At 38.3% G+C, this 20,826-nt stretch overlaps 1 long non-coding RNA gene across 2 annotated transcripts in view; it reads right to left on the bottom strand.

Annotated features, from left to right (window-relative positions):
• The window catches only part of LOC139032367 (uncharacterized), a 34,054-nt gene extending 21,509 nt beyond the window's left edge, over nucleotides 1–12,545 (bottom strand). Inside the window, exon 1 of one of the 2 annotated variants that reach the window (XR_011484880.1) lies at nucleotides 12,455–12,545. This is a non-coding gene — a long non-coding RNA (uncharacterized lncRNA). The remainder of the gene's footprint in view (nucleotides 1–12,454) is intronic. The other variant, XR_011484879.1, reaches the window with a different exon arrangement.
• Between the last annotated feature and the right edge of the window lie 8,281 nt (nucleotides 12,546–20,826).

Genomic DNA, 20,826 nt, shown 5'->3' with positions numbered 1-20,826 from the left:
ACTGAAATATTTAAGAATCGATAAGATACAATAGTATAATGGAATTAATATTAATACTGGAAAGTCATTCATTTAATAGAAAAGAAAACTGACACCCAAAAAAGAACAAATTTTACTCTCTTGGGCATAAGCAAGCCAATTTTATGGTGGTAATGCTTTTTCATCGTACTAGTGTATCCTTTAGCAAGCAACTATAAAACTATTTCACATGGGTGGGATGCATTGAAGTGTTTTCCCATGTATTATCTCTTTTTGATCCTCAACTCAACACTAATTATTTCTGTTTGGCACAAGAGAAACTAGTGCATACCTCATTAAGGAAGTTTAAAGTATAACATGGCTTTGGAATGAATCAGGCTCTCTGTTAGAGATTACAAGCTCCTTAAAGAAACAATGCATTGTATCTTAAGGCACTGACATGGTTCAACCACAGAAAAAGTCAGTTTCAAATCCAAATTTCCATAAATATTTACTTGCAGAGATCTTTGTAGCCAAATGGGCTTCCTTGGTGGCCCAGATTATAAAGAATCTACCTACAATGCAGGAGACACAGGTTCAGTCCCTGAGTTGAGAAGATCCCTTGGGGAGGGGAATGGCCAACTACTCTAGGATCCTTGCCTGGAGAATCCCATGGATAGAGGAGCCTGACTGTGACAGCTCATGGAGGTGGAGAGTCGGACACAACTGAGCAAGAAACACACTTTTTTCGCACCTGCAACCGAATAGGCTAATAGGCATTGAATCCTGGGACTTCTGCCTAGAGCTGGGAGGAAGAGTAAGGCACAGTGGCTAGCTTGAGGCTAAATGCCAAAGCCTTGCTAGAAGGAGCTGACCTTGCAACTGAGGTCAGCTGAAGAGATAACCAGGTAGCTCTGAGCATAGTGAAATAGTGGAACAAGGCTTGGTTATGAGTTTCTAAGTGATTGGTGTTGAGGAGTAGAATCAAGAAGGGAGGACATGATATGAAGAAATTGAAAGGGAGAGGAACAGGATTCTCGGCAATCAGGTAAACTGTTGTTATAGTTCTAGGAAATTTCCTCATTGAGCCGATTCAAAATTGAGCCCCTTGAAGACACAGGTATTATATTTTTCCTATTAACACTCATTGTATTTTAAAGTAATGTCTTGTTACATACCTATCACCTCAATAGACTAAAATCTGTGGCAATAGGGAAAATATCACCTTGTTACTGCTATAACCCAATACTTGACTGGCACATTGTAATTGTCCAATAAATATTTGTTTCAAAAATAAATGTATTGAACAGCTACAGAGAACAAGAGGATCTTAATCACTGAGACTGCATTGCTATTGTTGTTGTTATTTAATCACTAAGTCATGTCCCACTCTGAGACTGCATGGACTGTTGCTTGCCAGGCTCCTCTGTCCATGGAATTCTCCAAGAAATAATACTGGAGCAGGTTGCCATTTCCTCCTCCAGGGGATCTTCTTGACCCAGGGATGGATCCCACAGCTCCTGGATCTCCTACATGGCAGGCGGATTCTTTACCTTGGAGCCACCAGGGAGATTTGATAGGAGAGAATTTAAAAAAACAAAAAACAACCTTCAGATGGAAACTAACAATTCAGAGAGAGAAACCCTAACATGGAAATCGACTTGGGGTTCTAGGGCCAGCTAGAAATTCTGGCTGTGCTATGCCCTTATCTCCACATACAAAATCCAAGGTCAGCTTGACATGAAAAGAGATTCCATGTGACCGCTGAAATTCAGACTGAAGTATATGACTTAATCCCAAGATCAACCAGAGAAAAGCAACTGCCAATCACAACCACTGTTCCTGTAAGGACTGGCTCAGAGAACGCAAGTCTAGCTGCCAGTGGATCAAGCATTGGAGGGCCACAAAAGCACTGGGGCATTTGTCCTTAATTGCATTAGGTCATTTTAATTTAACATTTCTGGCAGACTCTGTAAATTCTACATATTGGCTTCATTCTTCATTGCAATTTGATGGAAAGTTGGGCATTGATTTTTTAAATAAAAGCAAGAAATACTTGGAAAGATTTTGATCACTTCCATTAACTTTATTAGAACTGTAACAAATCAACCACTAGGAAGATAGGAGAATTTGTGTAGAGAAGACAGAGTTCTGTATTAAATTTGTTTGTCCCATGCTCTGCCTCCCCCTAGGCAAGTGCAGTATGTTACCTAAAAATATTTCTAAAGATGTTGCTGTTTCTAACTTATTTTGTTTTTAATGTAAGTAATTCTACTTGGAAAAGACTATTTGCTTATTTGTCTTCAGGTGAATTAAAGACTTCAGGAAATATCCAAACTATTCAATATGCATTTGGATCTGTTAATGGCATTTTCATTTCCCATTTGAACATCTTTTCCTATAAATAGTAAAAGGTAGCATTTAAGGATATGTCGGGCTCAGCTATAAGTCATGTTGGGATAAGTGCTGTATGAGGTGAAGCTGAGACATGATCAGATTGAGACCAATGGAACTAACTCGAGTATATTTTACTCTGCATCCTAGAACTTAGGAAAGGGTCTGAAGTAGAGTTTACATGCTCTGCTCAGAAAATGAATGAATAAAGTGAAACAGGAAATGAACAAACTAATCTTGAAGGATATATGCCAGTTGGCTGCCCAGTGATGTAAAGCCCAGGACTCCTCTGGTAATCCAAATGTTAAGAATCCACCTGCCAAGGCAGGGGACATGGGTTCAATCCCTGGTCCAGGAAGATCCCCACAAGCCATGGAGCAACTAAGTCCATGCACCATGACTCCTGAGCCTGAGCACTAGAGCCCATGATCTGCAACAAGAGAAGCCCCCACAATGAGAAGCCCTTGCATCACAACTAGACAATAGCCCCTGCTGGCTGCAACTAGAGAAAGCCTGCACACAGCAATGAAGACCCAGCACAGTCAAAAATGAATTAATTAAAAAAACTAAAACCCCATAAGATCAAAACAAATAGGTTACTACTAGTAGTTATAACATAGAATCAGGTCAAGCCTGTGGGTTATGAAAAGAGTCCCCATAATTTGAGAGGCCAGCATGGCTCATTCTTGAGGAAAGGTAGGTGCCACCAACAATGGCTAGGTCAAGGTTAAGACTTATTTTACCATGGAACTGAATAGTTGAGCATTCAGTTCACACAGCCGTTTAGAACAAAGAAGTATACTTCAGAGGTAAAGCTTAAGGCTGTATCTTTATGACATTCAGATGTTCAAGGTAAAGCAATATCCATTAATTTGGGAACTGGATGCTGTTCATGTACTTCTTTCTGTTTTGATGGAGATTGGCAAGAGACTCAGAAAGTAGTTAAGCCATGAGTAAAATGTTGCAGCATCTCATGATGGGACAGGAATGAGTAAAGTGGGAGGTGACACCAGAAAATTCCTGCTAAGAACAAAATAGGCTTCCTGGGTGGCACTAATGGTAAAGAATCTGCCTGCCAATGCAGGAGACACAGGAGATACAGGTTCGATCCCTGGACTGGGAAGATCCCCTGGAGGAGGAAATGGCAACCTGTACTCACTCCAGTATTCTTGCCTGGAAAATTCCTTGGACAAAGGAGTCTGGCAGGCTACAGTCCATGGGGTTATAAAGAGTCGGACACGTCTGAGCAACTAATACAAATAAAACATCATCCAGAATGAAAAAATTTCACCCAGAATAAAGGGAAGACAGTAAAGAAGATGGCAAGAGGGAAGAATCTATGCAACTTTTTGTAATCCCTATAACTATTTGTTGTAGGGTTCCGTTTCTCCTAGTTTTATAGACAAGGAAAGTAAAGCTCATGTAATTCAAATAGCTTGTCAGAAATTGCAATTCAGAAAATGATAGAGCAAGGTGTCAAATCCAGATCTTTTCCAAGATCATGACGCCTTAAACCACCTTAAAACTCAGAGGAACTAGGTCTGTGAACTGTAAAAGAGACAGAAGACTTCTCTTCTCTTCTCTTCTGGAATAAACTTTCATCATCCTATTAATTATTAAGAATTACGGTCATTTTGGGGGCTTCTCTGGTGGCTTCCATGGAGACCTGGGTTCGATCCCTGGGTTGGGAAGATCCCCTGGAGAAGGAAGGCAATCTACTCCAATATTCTTATCTGGAAAATCCCATAGACAGAAGTCCTGGTGGGCTATTGTCCATGGGGTCACAAAGAGTCAGACACAATTTGGTGATTAAACAACAACAACAAATTCCTTAAGTGGATTCATCATTTTTTCACGCATAAATAGATTTCTACTTCCCTCTACAGCACATAAACCAATAACAACCCCCAACTTGCCAAAGACAAATGTATGAGAAAGTATAACCCATGGAAAATACTGGATATTTCAGAAGCTGTGGGATTTGGTACACATAGCAGATCATCCGTTTGTGACTCTTTTTGCTCTTTTAGTTCAAGTATGATACATCTCTAGCATGCAAATACAGATATTATGATTCAGCAAAAAAAGGAAATTAAAGTTTCTTTTAAAAAATCAAATTGATCACTGGCATTATAATATGTTTTTAATGGAGATAAGTGGTATTTGCTTCTTTAATCTAACCATACATTATGTGTATATCACATAGAATGTCTTTAGTATTAAGAGTTTGCTCTAACACTGCATCATGTAGGATTTACAAACACAAGGGTTAAAGTATTAGAAACTATTTTTAAGCAACTTGGAAAGTGAACAGCCAATGAAACATTCTTTGGGTGAGGTAATGCTATTTGCCTGTGCTTCATTGGTTGAATTTAAAATTCTTGTCTCCAGGAGTTGAAGGATAAGTTTCTCTGCAACCGGAAAGAACTGGATAGTCTCCAATTGCTTATATAAGATATTTTATGATTACTCAATAAAAGCAAGTCCCTCCTCAACTTGACAATAACTTCCTCTGAATTATATCTCAGCAACACTTGTACATAAACTCGACTGCAGGGATCCTTGCTGGGTCCAAAAGAAAACCTACATAAGAAATTAAGAAACACAGAGTTAAATGCTCAGTGACTATATTCGTGTACGGTGTTGTAAAGAATACTGTACCAGAAGTTAAGACATCTTTCCCTCATCTCAGCTCTGATAAAATCATCTTTGTAACTTTGTGCTGCTACTCCTACTTCTAGAATGTAGTTTGTCATTTTAAAATTTGATTTTATTAACATTTTAAAAATTTTACTACTGGAGTGTGACTGTTTTACAATGTTGTGTTAGCTATATGTGCACATACAGCCCCTCCTTCTTGGGTTTTCCGCCCACCCTGCATCCCACCCCTCTGGGTCAGCACAGAGCGCTGAGCTGAGCTCCGTTCTGTAGACGAGGCTCCCACTGGCTGTTTACACACAGTAGTGTACACACGTCAGCACTACCCTCCCAGTTCATCCCACCTTCCACCCCCCCCCCATGTTTCTTCTAGTCTTTTTTTCTTTTCTTTTTGGGGGGACTCTGGATTTCTTAGCTTACAATGATAATAACTGTGCTAGTCCAACCTATTTCATAGAGTTTTGCATGCAAGGACATCTAATCACATACTGTATATGTAAGAGTTATGAAAGACATAAATGTCTACCTCAAATTCCAGACCTGCCTATAATTTTAAGAAAGGCAACACTGATGATTTCTTATTTTTGAGGCAATATAGCACCCTTTATAAGCAAGCACAGAAAGCCTCTTGGCTAGAAGTGGTACTTTCATATGCTGAAGAGTCCCTGAAGCTGAGAAAGCTGGCTGTGCTTTAAGGCTAGAGAGAAAGATGCAGGCTTTCTCTGGACAGAGCTCTATCCAAGCTTCTTTGAAGCTTAATTATCTAATTAGAAGACCACTTCTATCTTATGAAACATGAAAGACTGTTGATGACTTTGGGACACTTAACTTCCATCTTCATACCCATAGATTTCAAGGCAAGTAATCAACCTTCACGTTACAAAAGTCTAACCATCTATGTGCACAATCCACTGCATAGGCAGAACTACAGCTTTAAGTCTCTTGCTATCTTGGCAAGAACAAATGCAACATATTCCTTTTCTAAGAGACAGCACTGGTTATAGATTTTTAACACATTCAAAAGCAAACTCCTGATCTCCTCACCACTCAACTCCCTCCGTCCAAAATCACCACTCCTCTGATCTTAGTAGGTAGTAATCTTAGTCTTCATGTTGTTAAGAGAAAACACCATGGAAGCATCCTTCTTCCATTATTTCCTCCTTCATCCAACTGTGACTCTATCAGCAAATCCTGCAGGCCTATCTCCAAAAATATATCCACAAACCAGCCCAGTGTTTGACTACACTGCTGGTCAAAACTGCTGTCATATTCCTCTGCATTATTACACTCACCTCTTTACTACTCTCTTTGCTTATGCCTTTGTCCTCATAAAGTCTATGGTTCACACAGTGATTTGAGTGATCATTTTAAAAGCAAAGACAGCTACATCACTCTTCTCTGCCCAACCCTCCAAAGGTCCCATCTTACTCAAAATTAAAATCCAGAGGCCTGACAGTGATCTGGCCCTACCATCTCCGGTATACCGCCTCTCTCTTATCACCATCCCCTTCTGCTCCTTGAATAATTCAACACTCCAACCTCACCTTTGCACTGGGTGTTCATATGGGATTTGTACAGGGTGGTTTTCTCTCTCTCTTTCTCTGGATTTTTCCTCTATTATTACCTTCTCAGAGATCTTTCTCAGATCACTCCATATAAAACAATATCCTCTATATAAACCCCATCTTCTACATTGCTATATTTTTTATATTGCTATTTTTTTTTTGTACAGCTGTATTTTCCTCCATGTTTCTTATTGTCATTTTCTTGCACTACAAAATAAACTCTATGAGGACAATAAGTTGCTCTGGATTTTTCTCCCATATTCTCAGTCTCTAGCAGTAGTTGCTGAAAAAATATTTAACAAAGTACTCAGGAAAGGTACTGTTTAATATGTCTTTTGAGGTAGGCACGAGGTATTTTAATATTTAAGAAATACTGAAGTGCAATTATGAAGTATTAACTTTCCTAAAATATTGCAATTTATATGCTCCTGGGAGAGTTTTCTAGTATTTAATCAATGTCAGTATCGTTGGAATAAATGTACAGTTGCTTAAGGATATTATATTGATTAGGGAAATATGGAAAAGTAGCATATAACAAATGCTTAGACTTCTTTAGACACTGGGTGATTTTCTTTTGTTAGCATTTTTATCTCATTTAGAGAATCTCAGTGGTCAATAGTTATTTATATGTACATATACTTTTGCATTATTTTATAAAACCAGTTTTTGTATGTGTAAGTATGAACATATATGTATTAATGGGATATTAAAATGAGATGGTTGGATGGCGTCACAGATTCAATGGACATGGGTTTGGGTGAATTCTGGAAGTTGGTGATGGACAGGGAGGCCTGGTGTGCTGCGGTTCATGGGGTCACAAAGAGTCGGACATGACTGAGTGACTGAACTGAACTGAACAGAACTAAAAATGGTATTTGCCTGAATATAGATAGTTAGATTCTGACATACAAGTAAGTTAGTCTTTAGACACAAATTAACCATTGTGTATGTTGGAAAGAACATCAATTCTGTAGAATTTTTAAAAGTAGTCTGGAAGAATCAGTGTACCTCTCAGAGAATCTCATTTACGTTCCTCAAAGGGAACAACATGGCATATGTTAAAGAAAAATCTATTTATTCTGACTTTAGCTAAAATGTTAAGGAATATTTTACTCAGGACTATTGCAAAAGGTTTCAAGACTATCACAACAGAAGAGATGTGCATACTAAGTCGCTTCAGTCATGTCCAACTCTTTGTGACCTCATGGACTGTAGCCCGCCAGGTTCCTCTGTCCTTGGGGTTCTCCAGGCAAGAATACTGGAATGGGTCGCCATGCCTGACAATAGAGGAGACAGATAGGGCTTAATACTGAATACAGAAAGACAGCTGGGGATTCACAGCCAAAGAGTCGACCTCAAGGTCAGGGAGTGGAAAATTACTAAGCGAAAACTTAAAGGGCAGGGAGAATTTTGCTAAAATAACAGAATTTTTGCTAAAACTGAACTCAACAGACCAAAGGACCCAAGGACAATGTGAAGTCACAAAGAGAGCTCAGAAGAGCGTAACTAAAATTTGGAGAGAGGGTCTTTGTCACATAAAAGGTATTCTCAAGAGCTCATCTGAACTCCCTTTGCTTCCAGCTATCAATAACTAAATAAGAACCACTTATTGTTTAATTCAACAGTATTCATTCACCCAGCTTGCTCTAGGCACTGCACTAAATAAGGAGGCCATACATTTGAATATGATGCATTCCTGATGTGGGAGCTCCCATCTAGTGAGGAAATCAAGGGGTAAGTTAATAATTACAGTGTGATAAAGCATACACTTTATTAAAGGTATAAAACATTCCTGCTATAGAAACACAGGGGTGGAGAGGAAGTTAGTGCTAAGTAGGAGAGAAAAGAACAGGGGTGGAGAAGATTCTTTGGGATTGGATCCAGGAAGAAGAGGGAGCATTAAACAGAAAAATGAGATTGCCTTTTTCAAGGCAAAAGCAGCAACACTTACACAGGTACACAAAGAAACATAAAACATCGAATGTGACAACTTACTGCGAAATGTAGAAAGATGCTGGACAAGCATTGGGAATCTGGAGGAAAATGGAAATAGTTAAGTCTGACAGTCACCTGGAGCCAGAGAGTGAAAGACATTGTACTTGAATACTTCATGGACTTGGGCTTGACCTTTGATGGAAGGAGAAAGTAAGATTTGTTGTTTAGAAAGATTTCTCTGGCATGAGCGGAAGAGGATAGATTGTAATGTACATATGTGCTCAGTCGTGTCCAACTCTTTTGCAATAGCATGGACTGTAGCCCGCCAGACTCCTCTTGTCCATGGGATTTCCCAGGCAAGAATACTGCAGTGGATTGCCATTTCCTCCTCCAGGAGATCTCCCTGACCCGGAGAGTGAACCTCTATCTCCTGCACTGGCAGGCGGATTCTTTACCACTGAGCCACCAGGGAAGCCCTAGATTGTAACGGGAACACGCCAAATGGAGTAGATTGACTTAGTATTTCCAGAGCCTAGGGGAAAAAAAAGTACTGAAGGTCTCAAGGACAGCTAACACCCCTGGCAAGAAAATTATAGATTTTACAGGAGAGAGATTTCTATTAGCAATCCAAAATGAAGTATAAGGAAAAGTTAGAACTTGATAATGGCGCCCAGATTTCTGGGTTGGGTGTTTGTGAAGACAGGGCTGGTATCCACAAACATAGGAGTACAGAAAGGAATAGGTTGTCTGTGGGATATAAAGATATTTGTTTTGAATATGCTCAGTTTAAGGTGCTTGAAAGACTTCCAAATCTAGACGTCCAGTATGCAGATCTGTGTGTGGGTTTGCTGAACAGGAGGAGGTGGATGTGGAGAAGGGAATTTGCAAATCACTTCAATAGAAACTGAAGTTTGAAGCACTGGAGAAGCAAAAGGGATCCAGGAAGAATATCGGGTAAGGAGGTGAGTCGAAAATGGAACCTTGAGGCTCCAACGCTTAAGAAAAAGCCTTGTGTGTCTAATAAGGAAAGCATGTTTTATATTACATAATCCCAACTGTCCTTTTTTAAAATTAATTTATTTGAATTGGAGAATAATTACTTTACAATATTGTGACAGTTTTTTGCCATACATTAACATGAATCGATCACAGGTACACATGTGCTCCCCCTATCCTGAACCCCCTCCGACCTCCCTCCCCACCCCACCCCTCTGGGTTGTTCCCAAGCATTGCTTTGGGTGCCCTGTTTCATGCATTGAGCTTGCACTGGTCATCTATTTTACATATGGAAATGGTCACCCACCCCAGTATTCTTGACTGGAGAATCCCATGGATGGGGGAGCCTGGTAGGCTACAGTCCATGAGGTCGCAAAGAGTCAGACACAACTGAGCGACTTCACTTTCACTTCACTAATGTAACATGTTTCAAGGCTATTCTCTCAAATCACCCCATCCTCACCTTTAAAGAGGATATATTAAAGAGAAAAGCCTTGTTTTGAGAGCAGATTGATAGGTTAGGGTAAGCAAATTTGAGCTAGGCAAGTTTGCTGAGTTACTCTGCTCATTAAAAAGAACTGAAATTCCTTACAGAAAAAACAGGGGAAGAAAGAACACAAGAGAAAGGCAGGATGCTTAGTGAGATCAGAGGGATACACCTTGGCGGGGAACTTCAGGAAAGAAATAGGCTGTAAAGAGATGGACGATCTGTGTTCAGCTTTAAGTTCTCGCTCCCAAGTGAGAACCTCACTAAGCCTCCGGCCACTGATGTCTCTGTGCCTGTGGGTCACTGACGTTGGGTGTGGGCATCGGCAGTCAGTTCTCAGAAATCCACTGCTCTCCACTTCTGCCTCTTTAGCACAGCAGAAAATGACACAACATTGCAAAGCAGCTGTATTCCAAAAAACATTTAAAAAATGAAAGAGATTAAAAGACAACATTCAGATTTAGTTCAGTTCAGTCGCTCAGTCATGTCCGACTCTTTGCGACCCCATGGACTGCAGCATGCCAGGCCTCCCTGTCCATCACCAACTCCCGGAGCTTACTCAAACTCATGTTCATCCAGTCAGTGATGCCATCCAGCCATCTCATCCTCTGTCGTCCCCTTCTCCTCCTGCCCTCAATCTTTCCCAGCATCAGGGTCTTTTCCAATGAGTCAGTTCTTTGCATCTGGTGGCCAGAGTATTGGAGTTTCAGCTTCAGCATCAGTCCTTCCAATGAAGGACCCAGGACTGATCTCCTTTAGGATGGACTGGTTGGATCTCCTTGCTGTCCAAAGGACTCTCAATACCACATTGCAAAAGCATCAGTTCTTTGGTGCTCAGCTTTCTTTATAGTCCAACTCTCACATCCATACATGACTACTGGAAAAACCATAGCTTTGACTAGATGGATTTTTAATATGCTTTTTAAATATGCTGTCTAGGTTGGTCATAGCTTTTCTTCCAAAGAGTAAGCGTCTTTTAATTTCATGGCTGCAGTCACCATCTACAGTGATTTTGGAGCCCCCCCCCCAAAAAAAATAAAGTCTCTCATTGTTTCCATTATTTCTCCATCTATTTGCCATTAAGTGATGGGAGTGGATGCCATGATCTTAGTTTCCTGAATGTTGAGTTTTAAGCCAACTCTTTCACTCTGCTCTTTCATCAAGAGACTCTGATTCTTCTTCACTTTCTGTCATAATGGTGGTGTCATCTGCATATCTGAGGTTATTGATATTTCTCCTGGAAATCTTGATTCCAGCTTGTGCTTCATCAAGCCCAGCATATCTCATGATGGACTCTGCATAGAAGTTAAATAAGCAGGGTAACAATACATAGCCTTGACGTACTCCTTTCCCAATTTTGAACCAGCCCATTTTTCCATGTCTGTTTCTAACTGTTGCTTCTTGACTTGCATACAGATTTCTCAAGAGGCAGGTCAGGTGGTCTGGTATTCCCATCTCTTTAAGAATTTCCCACAGTTTGTTGTGATCCATAAGTCAAAGGTTTTGGCGTAGTCAATAAAGCAGAAGTAGATGTTTTTCTCTAAATCTCTTGCTTTTTCTATGATCCAACGGATATTGGCAATTTGATCTCTGGTTCCTCCGCCTTTATTATATTCAAAATAGAGGGGGCTATGAGAGACTAAGCCATACAAGCTGATCAAAAAAGTATTGTGTCGAGGGTTCCTTACTTCCCAAAGGGACGGGAAGGTCCCAGTTGAAGTTTGTGTTACATAGCATCTGTCATCATTGTTGTTGTTGTTTAGTCCCTAAATCATGTCCAACTCTTTTGCAACCTCATGGACTATAGCCAACCAGGCTCCTGTGTCCATAGAATTTTCCAGGCAAGAATACTGGAGTGGACTGCCATTTCCTTCTACAGGGGATCCTCCTGCCTCAGTGATCAAACCCACGTCTCCTGCATTGGCAGGCAGATTCTTTAACACTGAGTTACCAGAGCAGCATGTTACACAGCATAGACATACATAAATAATACCTATGAATAAGTCACGTACACTGGCTTTAGCTAACTAGCTATGTGATTTTAGGCAAGTTGCCAATCTTTTCGCACATATCAGCTCTTTCATATATGCCTCCATATTCATATATCAAACTTAAATTCAAAATGATAGTCTCATTGAGATGCATAGCATGAACCATCATATTTAGCTATATATTTAACCATATTGTCTATATATTTAACCACCTTTCTACATACATTACCATGTTTATATGCAAAATGTCACTTCATTGTACATCCCAAAATAATATAGAAAGAATATATATACTCTTTTTAAAGCTACATTATCAATCTCTGATTTTAGAAAATGACTTTTAATTTAATGAGGGTTTTGTGATTAGACAGATCATGCACAACAGATAAAAGAAACTGAAAAACATTTCCAAGAGATGAGAAGGTTCATCAGAAAGGCTTTTCTATACAGGTCAATGCAGCAAAGCAAACCTCAGTCATTGTGCAGGCAGTCTGCTGTCAGGTTTTCATGCTGCCCCATGAGTCCCCAAGGATGCCCTTGATCTTGCTTCAGATACTGCAGAGATGTGGGTGTGGTTTCTAATACAGAAGCTGACTGTCTATGAATATTCATAGACACTCTCTAGCTAAAACCCTCTGATGGTTTTCTGGGAACAGTTAAAATAGAAGCAGTAAATTTTCTATAGCTCACCAGATACAGTTAGTTAAGGAGGAAGGATGCTAAACTCTTGGGAAATGAACGTATACAGCACCCCACTCCCAAGAGCAAATCTCCTCTGAATCAGCCTCCTCTGAGTTATGGGGGCATGTGACTCTAAACAAATTGGTAAGAAACAAGGAGCACAATTCAGCCAGCTGCAAAGCAACAGAATCATCTTCTTTCTTGAGATAGTGTCTATAATTGGATATTTTTTGGATCCCCAAGATGGGTCCCAAAACTCAGATAGACTCAAACTTATTTATTTTGGCAAAACTGTCCACCTAAGGGGTCATTTTCCCCTGAATCATCAGCTGATCTTTGTAAGAGTTGGGAAAAATACAAAGCCGTAAACATAAGCCAAAATGCTTTTAATCCCCTACACAAAATTAAAATTATAAACAGTTAACACAATAGACTATTATTTATTCATCATATATAAATTCCCTTATGCAAATTTTAAACCTTATACTTATCTATCTAACCTATTACTATATAATATTTGTTTTTCTCTTTCTGACTTACTTCACTCTGTATGACATGCTCTAGGATGGACTCAATATTTTAAAGACTTTTTAAAGAGCAGTTTTAGGTTCACAGCAAAATTGAGGGGAAGGTACAGAGGTTTCCCATATACTTGCTGCATAACCTCCCCCATTATCAACATCCCCACCAGAGTGGTACATTTGTTTAACCTGATGAGCCTACGTTGATATATCAGAAGCATCCAAAGTCCATAGCTTACGTTGGAGTTCACTCTTGGTTTTGTACGTTTTGTGCATTTGGTCAACTGTATAATAACATGTATCCATCATTACAGTATCATACAGAATAATTTCACTGGCTTAAAGATTTCTTGTGTTTCATCTCTTCAATTCTCCACACTCAAAACCCCTGGAAACCACAAATTTTTTACCTTCCATATAGTTTTGCCTTGTCCAGAACATCATATAGTTGGAATTATACAGTATGAAGCCTTTTCAGATTGACTTCTTTCACTCAGTAATGTGCACTTAAGTTTCTTCCCTGTCATTTTACTCTTGATAGCTCATTTCCATTTAGTACTGAATAAAATTCCATTGTCTGGATGTACCCCTATACATTTAACCATTAATCTACTGAAGAACATCTTGAATGCTTCCCAATTTTAGTAATGATGAATAAGCTTCTACAAACATTTGTGTGCAGGTTTTTACATAAACATAAGTTTCAACTTCTTTGGGCAAGGAGTACCAAAGAGTGCAGGTGCTGAAACTTATGCAGAGGAGGTTTAGTTTTGCTTTTTCTTTTTTAAAAAAAGCCACCAAACTATTTTTCAAAGTAGCTGTACTATTTTACATTCCCATGAGTGATGAATGAAAGTTCCTATCACTTCACATTCCTCACCAGAATTTGGGATTGTCAGTGTTCCAGATTTTGGCCATTCTAATAGATATGCAATGGTATTTTTTTTTTTTTTTTAAATTTCTCTCATCAGATATGATGTAGAGTATCTTTTCATATGTTTGCTTTCCATCTGTACCTCTTCTTTTGAGAAGTATCTGTTTAGTTCTTTGACCCATCTTTTAATTGGATTGTTTTCTTATTGTTAAGGTTTAAGAATTTTTTGTATATTTGGGGTAATATTCTTTTATCAGATATGTTTTCTGTAAATATTTTGTCCTAATATGTGTCCTATCTTATTATTCTCTTGACTTTGTCTTTCTCATAGCAGAAGTTTTTAATTTTAATCAAGTCCAGCTTATCAATTATTTCTTTCATGGGTTGTGCCTTTAGTGTTATATCTAAAAAGTCACCATCATACTCAAGGTCATCCATATCTTGTCTTATGTTATCTTCATATGCTATATGTCTTATGTTTTGTAGTTTTATATTTTACAGTTAGATCTGTTATCCATTTTAAATTAATTTTGCACTCATAACTTTTATTACATATGCTGCTTTTTAAGTGCTCCTCTAAATGTATTATAGAATGACCATCACATCCATTCCCTGAAATAACATTATTAGGAGTTAATATATTTAATTTTTACTTTATATTGGAGTACTGTTGATTACCCATGTGTTACTTTCAAGTGCACAAAATGATTCAGTTATACATATACATATATCTATTCTTTTTCAAGTTTTTTTCTGAATTAGGTTCAGCTAAGTTCAGTTCAGTCATTCAGTCGTGTCTAACTCTTTGTGACCCAATGGACTACAGCATGCCAGGCTTCCCTCTCTATCACCAATTCCCAAAGCTTGCTCAAACTCATGTCCATTGAGTTGGTGATGCCAGCCAATCATCTCATCCTCTGTCGTCCCCGTCTCCTCCTGCCAATTAGGTGGGTTACAGAATATTGAGCAGAGTTCCCTGTGCTATATGGTAGATCCTTGTTGGTTATTCATTTTAAATATATTAATAGCAGTGTGTACACGTCAATCCCAAACTTACTAACTATCCCTCCAGGATACTTCCCCCCGTGGTAACTATAAGCTTTGAGTTAATTCTTATGAAGAATGTAAGTTCCATGTCTAGACTTCATTCTTTTGCAGGTAGATGTCCGGTTCTTCCAGCACCATTTGTTAAACATGATCTTCATTCTGTTGTATTGCCTTTGTTCCTTTCTCAGATATCAGCTGACTACATATGTGGGTCTATTTCTGGGCTCTCTACTGTCTTCCATTGATCTATTTGTCCATTCTTTTGCCAATAACACACTGTCTTGATTACTGCAGTTTTAGAGTAAGTCGAAGTGGGGTAGTGTCAGTCCTCCAACCTAATTCTTCTCTTTCTATATTGTGTTGGCTATTCTGGCACAATATAATTAAATGTATATTTTATATATCTGAAAATATTAGTATCTTATTATATACTGTTGATAACTTTTTTCATGTTATATCAAGATCATGCTCCCAGCAGAATTCCCTGGCAGTCCAGTGGTTAAGACTTCACCTTCCAATGATTCGACCCCTGGTTGGGGAGCTAAGACCCCACAAACCTTGAGGGCAAAAAGCAAAACATAAAACAGGAGCAATATTGCAACGAATTCAATAAAGACTTTAAACAACTGGTCCACATTAAAAAAAATGTTAAAAAAAGATATTATTCTCCCAAATCTTTAGCAATGATCTCAAAATTCCACATTATGGATATATTATCACATATTTAAACAATGTTTTTTAGAAATTAAGTACTATCCAATTTTTGCTATCATAAATAAGAATATAGCAAACATTCTTGTGTATAAATCCTTGTGGACCTCTTTAGATAATGTCCTATGAATAAAGTTCTTGATTAGAATTTTAGCCAGGATAATCTTCACAAAATTTTGGAAAATTTATCAAAATTTCACTCAGAAATGAACACTTCTTCTTTCCCTACATTTTCACCATCATTAATAATGAAAACTATGGTCATGGTCATGAAAGCAAAAAGCTTTAATCTGCATTCTTTGATTGCTAGAGAAGTCAAAATCCTTTCTGATTATTTCTTCTTTCCTCCCTCTTTCCTTCCTCCTCTCTTGCCTCTTCTCTTTTTTCCTTCTGTATTTTGATAATGGTTGTATTATATGCTCTCTCTATCATTATCAGATACAGTTTTTAGGCATGTGCACTTTTTGTTAAATGAATTGGAAAGCTTATCATCCTTGTTTTTCCTTCTAATCTGACATAATTTATCATGGACATTAAATCTTGAGAGTTCAAAGTAAAAATGGGTTTGGAATTAGTTGGAACTACAGTATTTTTCAGATGAAATTTTTCTAACCAAAAAAAAAAAAAATTCCCCTTTGCCATATCCATGGTCACCTCATTTCTTCTATTTTTAAGCCCATTGAAGTAAAAAAAAATGTGAGATAACCATGCATTTCTTTTGTCAAGACAAATAAAATGTGTCAAGAGTTCTACATATTAGATTATTTACTAAAAAACTCCTTTTGTCTCATCAGTCATATACTCCATTTATATGCTTCATTTCACAATAATAAATCATCTAAACTTATTTTAGAATAAAGAGTTTGAAAATAGATTCTTAAAATGTTTGATTTTCTTAAAACAAAGTATACATTGAGTACATGTCGAAAATACTAATGCTCGTGCCCACTCCTGAGCAGTATTTGTCAGTACTCTGTGTTTGCATCTAAAGTCCAGTGTGATTTCTATCTTCATATAAATTTGGAAAATTCTATTTTGTGACCAAGAGAAAGTCATGCAAACAGTAGGTCTAAAATCCAGGAAAATAGCACCAGAAGCATAGAAAATAGAAAATAATGTATTCCCCTTTTACATGAAAGACAGTTAATATTTTCACATTCCTTATTATAGAGTTGGACATAACTGAGTGACTGAACACCAACAAAGATAATTTTAAAAGTTTGAGCAAATCACACATGACATGCAAAAATAGATATGTTTCCTAAATTATTAGAGAAAGTCAAACCAAATAAGAAAACTTAGCTAAAAAAGAAAAACAAATAAAAGATAAAATGGGGGAAAAGAAGACCAAACATGAGTTATGGTAAAATATTTAATCAAGATACTCTGATTATTCCTACAGAGTGGTTAGCAAAAGCAAAGAACAGCACTGTTATTCTTAATCGCTGGAAGTCTGAGAGATAAAACAAAAGTTCATTCTAATTTATGTTTTTATTGACTAGATGACTATATTTTCATATAGTTATTTTCTATATGAATTGTTTAAATTACATACTCAAAATTTCTCTGCACTATTTGCTCATTAAAAAAATAAAATGTATCACCTACGAGACACTGTTCTTGGAACTTACAACACAGTAATACATTTACTGTACCATTGAAATACTTACTCATTTTTCTTATCTGTAATAGATTTCATTTGGTAGGAATATTGAATCCTTATCTTTAACATGAAACTGATTTCTCCAGTTTTTGTTTATTTCAGTTTTGTTTTTAACTTTATCATGATTGTTATTTGCTAACATGATGATTCCTCCCCACCCCCTACCCCGTCTCCAACCTCCACCCTCCCGCCATGGTCAAAATTGTCATCACTTCTCTATAGAGTTTTTCCCATAGTGCCACACTGAGACATTATAATATTCCCTTAATATTTATCAAAGCACTATTTTATTCTAGTTACATTTCATTTTTAATCAACTTCAATTTATTTTTTATAAGAAGGAGGGAACCAGTTTTATTTTGTTGAAATTCCTAGTCATTTACCCAAATGACATTCATTGGTTAATCAATCCTTTGCTAAATGACTTGGAAAGACCATTCCAAAATGTACTTGTATAAGAGAGATCTGCAATCAAAATATTTTGTAAAATAAATTTTATAGTGTACTTGTATATCTTTTAGAGATTAAAAAACATAGAGTACAGATAAGTAGTTACATCTTCCCACACAACTCAGCTTATTTAATGGCATCAATCTAGTCATCTCAGATTTCTAGACTACAATCAAAAACCTGCTGGAGGAAAAGAAGCCTGGAGTCATCTATATTCCACATGATAAATAGTATGCATTAAATCTCAGCCTCTTACTTAGAATCCACATTTTCTCAGTCAAGTGACCATGATTATAGAACTCCTGATTCACTAAGATCAGAAAGTATGAAAGGCATTAAATCTAAAAGAAGGTTTATGGAGAGCAGTAAAAAATTATGCTAAACCCTGACAGTAAGGTGAAGGAGAAAGGCAGAGCAAAGAAAAGAAAAAAAAAAACTGAGGAATAAAGAACACAATGGTTGAAGGTCATTTAGTATAGTGATAAATAATTCTACTTACTTCAAGATGTTATAAAAATTGATTCTCATGCCATTAATAATGAGTCATAAGTAAACAACAGAATTTTACATGATATTCAGCTAGAAGTGGCAAAAATCAGATAATTCATCTTTTAGAACTGTCAAAGAATTTGTCATTGACAAAATATATATGAATGCTAAAGCATTATGCTTTAGTATCTCCACATGCACTTCCGTGGAACACATTTGATAGATATTAGACTGTGGTCATGTATGGATGTGAGAGTTGGACTGTGAAGAAAGCTGAGCACTGAAGAATTTATGCTTTTGAACTGTTGTGTTGGAGAAGACTCTTGAGAGTCCCTTGGACTGCAAGGAGATCCAACCAGTCCATCCTAAAGGAGATCAGTCCTGGGTGTTCATTGGAAGGACTGATGCTGAAGCTGAAACTCCAGTACTTTGGCCACCTCATGCGAAGAGTTGACTCACTGGAAAAGACTCTGATGCTGGGAGGGATTGGGGGCAGGAGGAGAAGGGGACGACAGAGGATGAGATGGCTGGATGGCATCACCGACTCAATGGGCATGAGTCTGAGTAAACTCCAGGAGTTGGTGACGGACAGGGAGGCCTGGTGTGCTGTGATTCATGGGGTCGCAAAGAGTCGGACACAACTAAGCGACTGAACTGAACTGAAGACCATAAGAGTTTCGTATTGTTTGATGAGGATACAATTCTATTGCTATGCAGTCAAGGGTTAATTTGGGGGCTTCCCGGGTGGCTTACTGGTAAAGAATCCACCTGCCAGTGTAGGAGACATGGGTTCAATCCCTGGTTTGTGAAGATCCTCTGGAGAGAATGCAACTCATTCCAGTATTCCTGCTTGGAGAATCCTATGGACAGAGGAGCCTGGTGGGCTACAGTCCATGGGGTTGCAAAGAGTTGGACATGACTAGTGACTAAAAAAGGGTTAATTTAATAGGCTTGGGTTCCTAAACCCTGCACATTCCAAAGAAATGTGCGAGTTTGTGAGAGAGAACCTCTAAGTCTCTGTAATTTTATGTTTGATAAGAGTATCTTTAAATACCTGGGAACTTGAGACAAATTAGATTTATAACAATAATGTGATTTATGATGAACACATATTTGTATTTGCTTGGGGTCTTGGTGTTGGTGTATCAGTATGACCTCTGGGTGGTTGGAGGAGGGAGAGAGGCTGAGTAGCTAAGGTTGGTCTTGCAGACAGTCTATGCCTATAGGACTGACTTATTTAGAAAATAAAAACCCTAGATTCCAAAGCACAGGTGAACTCTTCCATTAGCAATACTTTGGATGTATCGTCCCATATCATTGCTGGGAGAGGTAGGTGCTGTCTATATGACTCTCCTGGGAGAGCACAGTAGGAAAGTTAAGCCTGGTTTCTCCTGGGCTACTGCACTATGCACCTTTTTCCTTGCCTTATTTTAATCTGTATGATTTCATTTTGTAGTAAATGTTCACCATGAGGATGACAGTTTTACTGAGCTCTGTGAGTCCTTCTAGAAAATCACTAATCTGAAGGTGGTCTTGAAATCCTTGACACAGTTGGTGAGACAGCTAAAAATCTTCAATAAGTACATTAAGTGTCACAGGAGGTACTGAAATGTAAGTTTGGAAATGGCTATCATGGAAATCTGAGCAACAGCTGGAGCTGCATCTTGACTTGTGGATTTCATGTGTATCAGTAACTGAAAGTGGAAGCTACACGCCAGAGGCCTTATCCCCAAGGAACAGACCTAGTCCAGGTGTGGAATAAACCAGGAAGATTCAGACAGGCCCAGAGGGGTCCAGCCTAGTGCTCAGGGCTAGAGGTGAGGACACATGCGTGGCTGCTAAGTCGCTTCACTTCTGTCTGCCCATGGGATTTTCCAGGCAAGAATACTGGAGTAGGTTGTCATTTCATCCTCCAGGGGATCTCCCCAACCCAGGGATCAAATCTGCATCTCTCTCTTTTTTTTTTTTAATTTTTTTTTTCATTTATTTTTATTAGTTGGAGGCTAATTACTTTACATCATTACAGTAGTTTTTGTTATACATTGAAATGAATTAGCCATGGATTTACATGTATTCCCCATCCCAGTCCCCCCTCCCACCTCCCTCTCCACCCGATCCTCTGGGTCTTCCCAGTGCACCAGGCCCGAGCACTTGTCTCATGCACCCAACCTGGGCTGGTGATCTGTTTCACCCTAGATAATATACATGTTTCGATGCTGTTCTCTTGAAACATCCCACCCTCGCCTTCTCCCAGAGTCCACAAGTCTGTTCTATACATTTGAGTCTCTTTTTCTGTTTTGCATATAGGGTTATCATTACCATCTTTCTAAAGTCCATATATATGTGTTAGGTACATATACACCATGGAATATTACTCAGCCATTAAAAAGAATTCATTTGAATCAG

Source organism: Odocoileus virginianus, chromosome 31 (assembly GCF_023699985.2).
Source record: "Odocoileus virginianus isolate 20LAN1187 ecotype Illinois chromosome 31, Ovbor_1.2, whole genome shotgun sequence".
NCBI classification, from domain to species: domain Eukaryota; kingdom Metazoa; phylum Chordata; class Mammalia; order Artiodactyla; family Cervidae; genus Odocoileus; species Odocoileus virginianus.
Note: the sequence above shows the minus strand (reverse complement) of the source record. Positions and strands in the feature narration are given on the sequence as shown.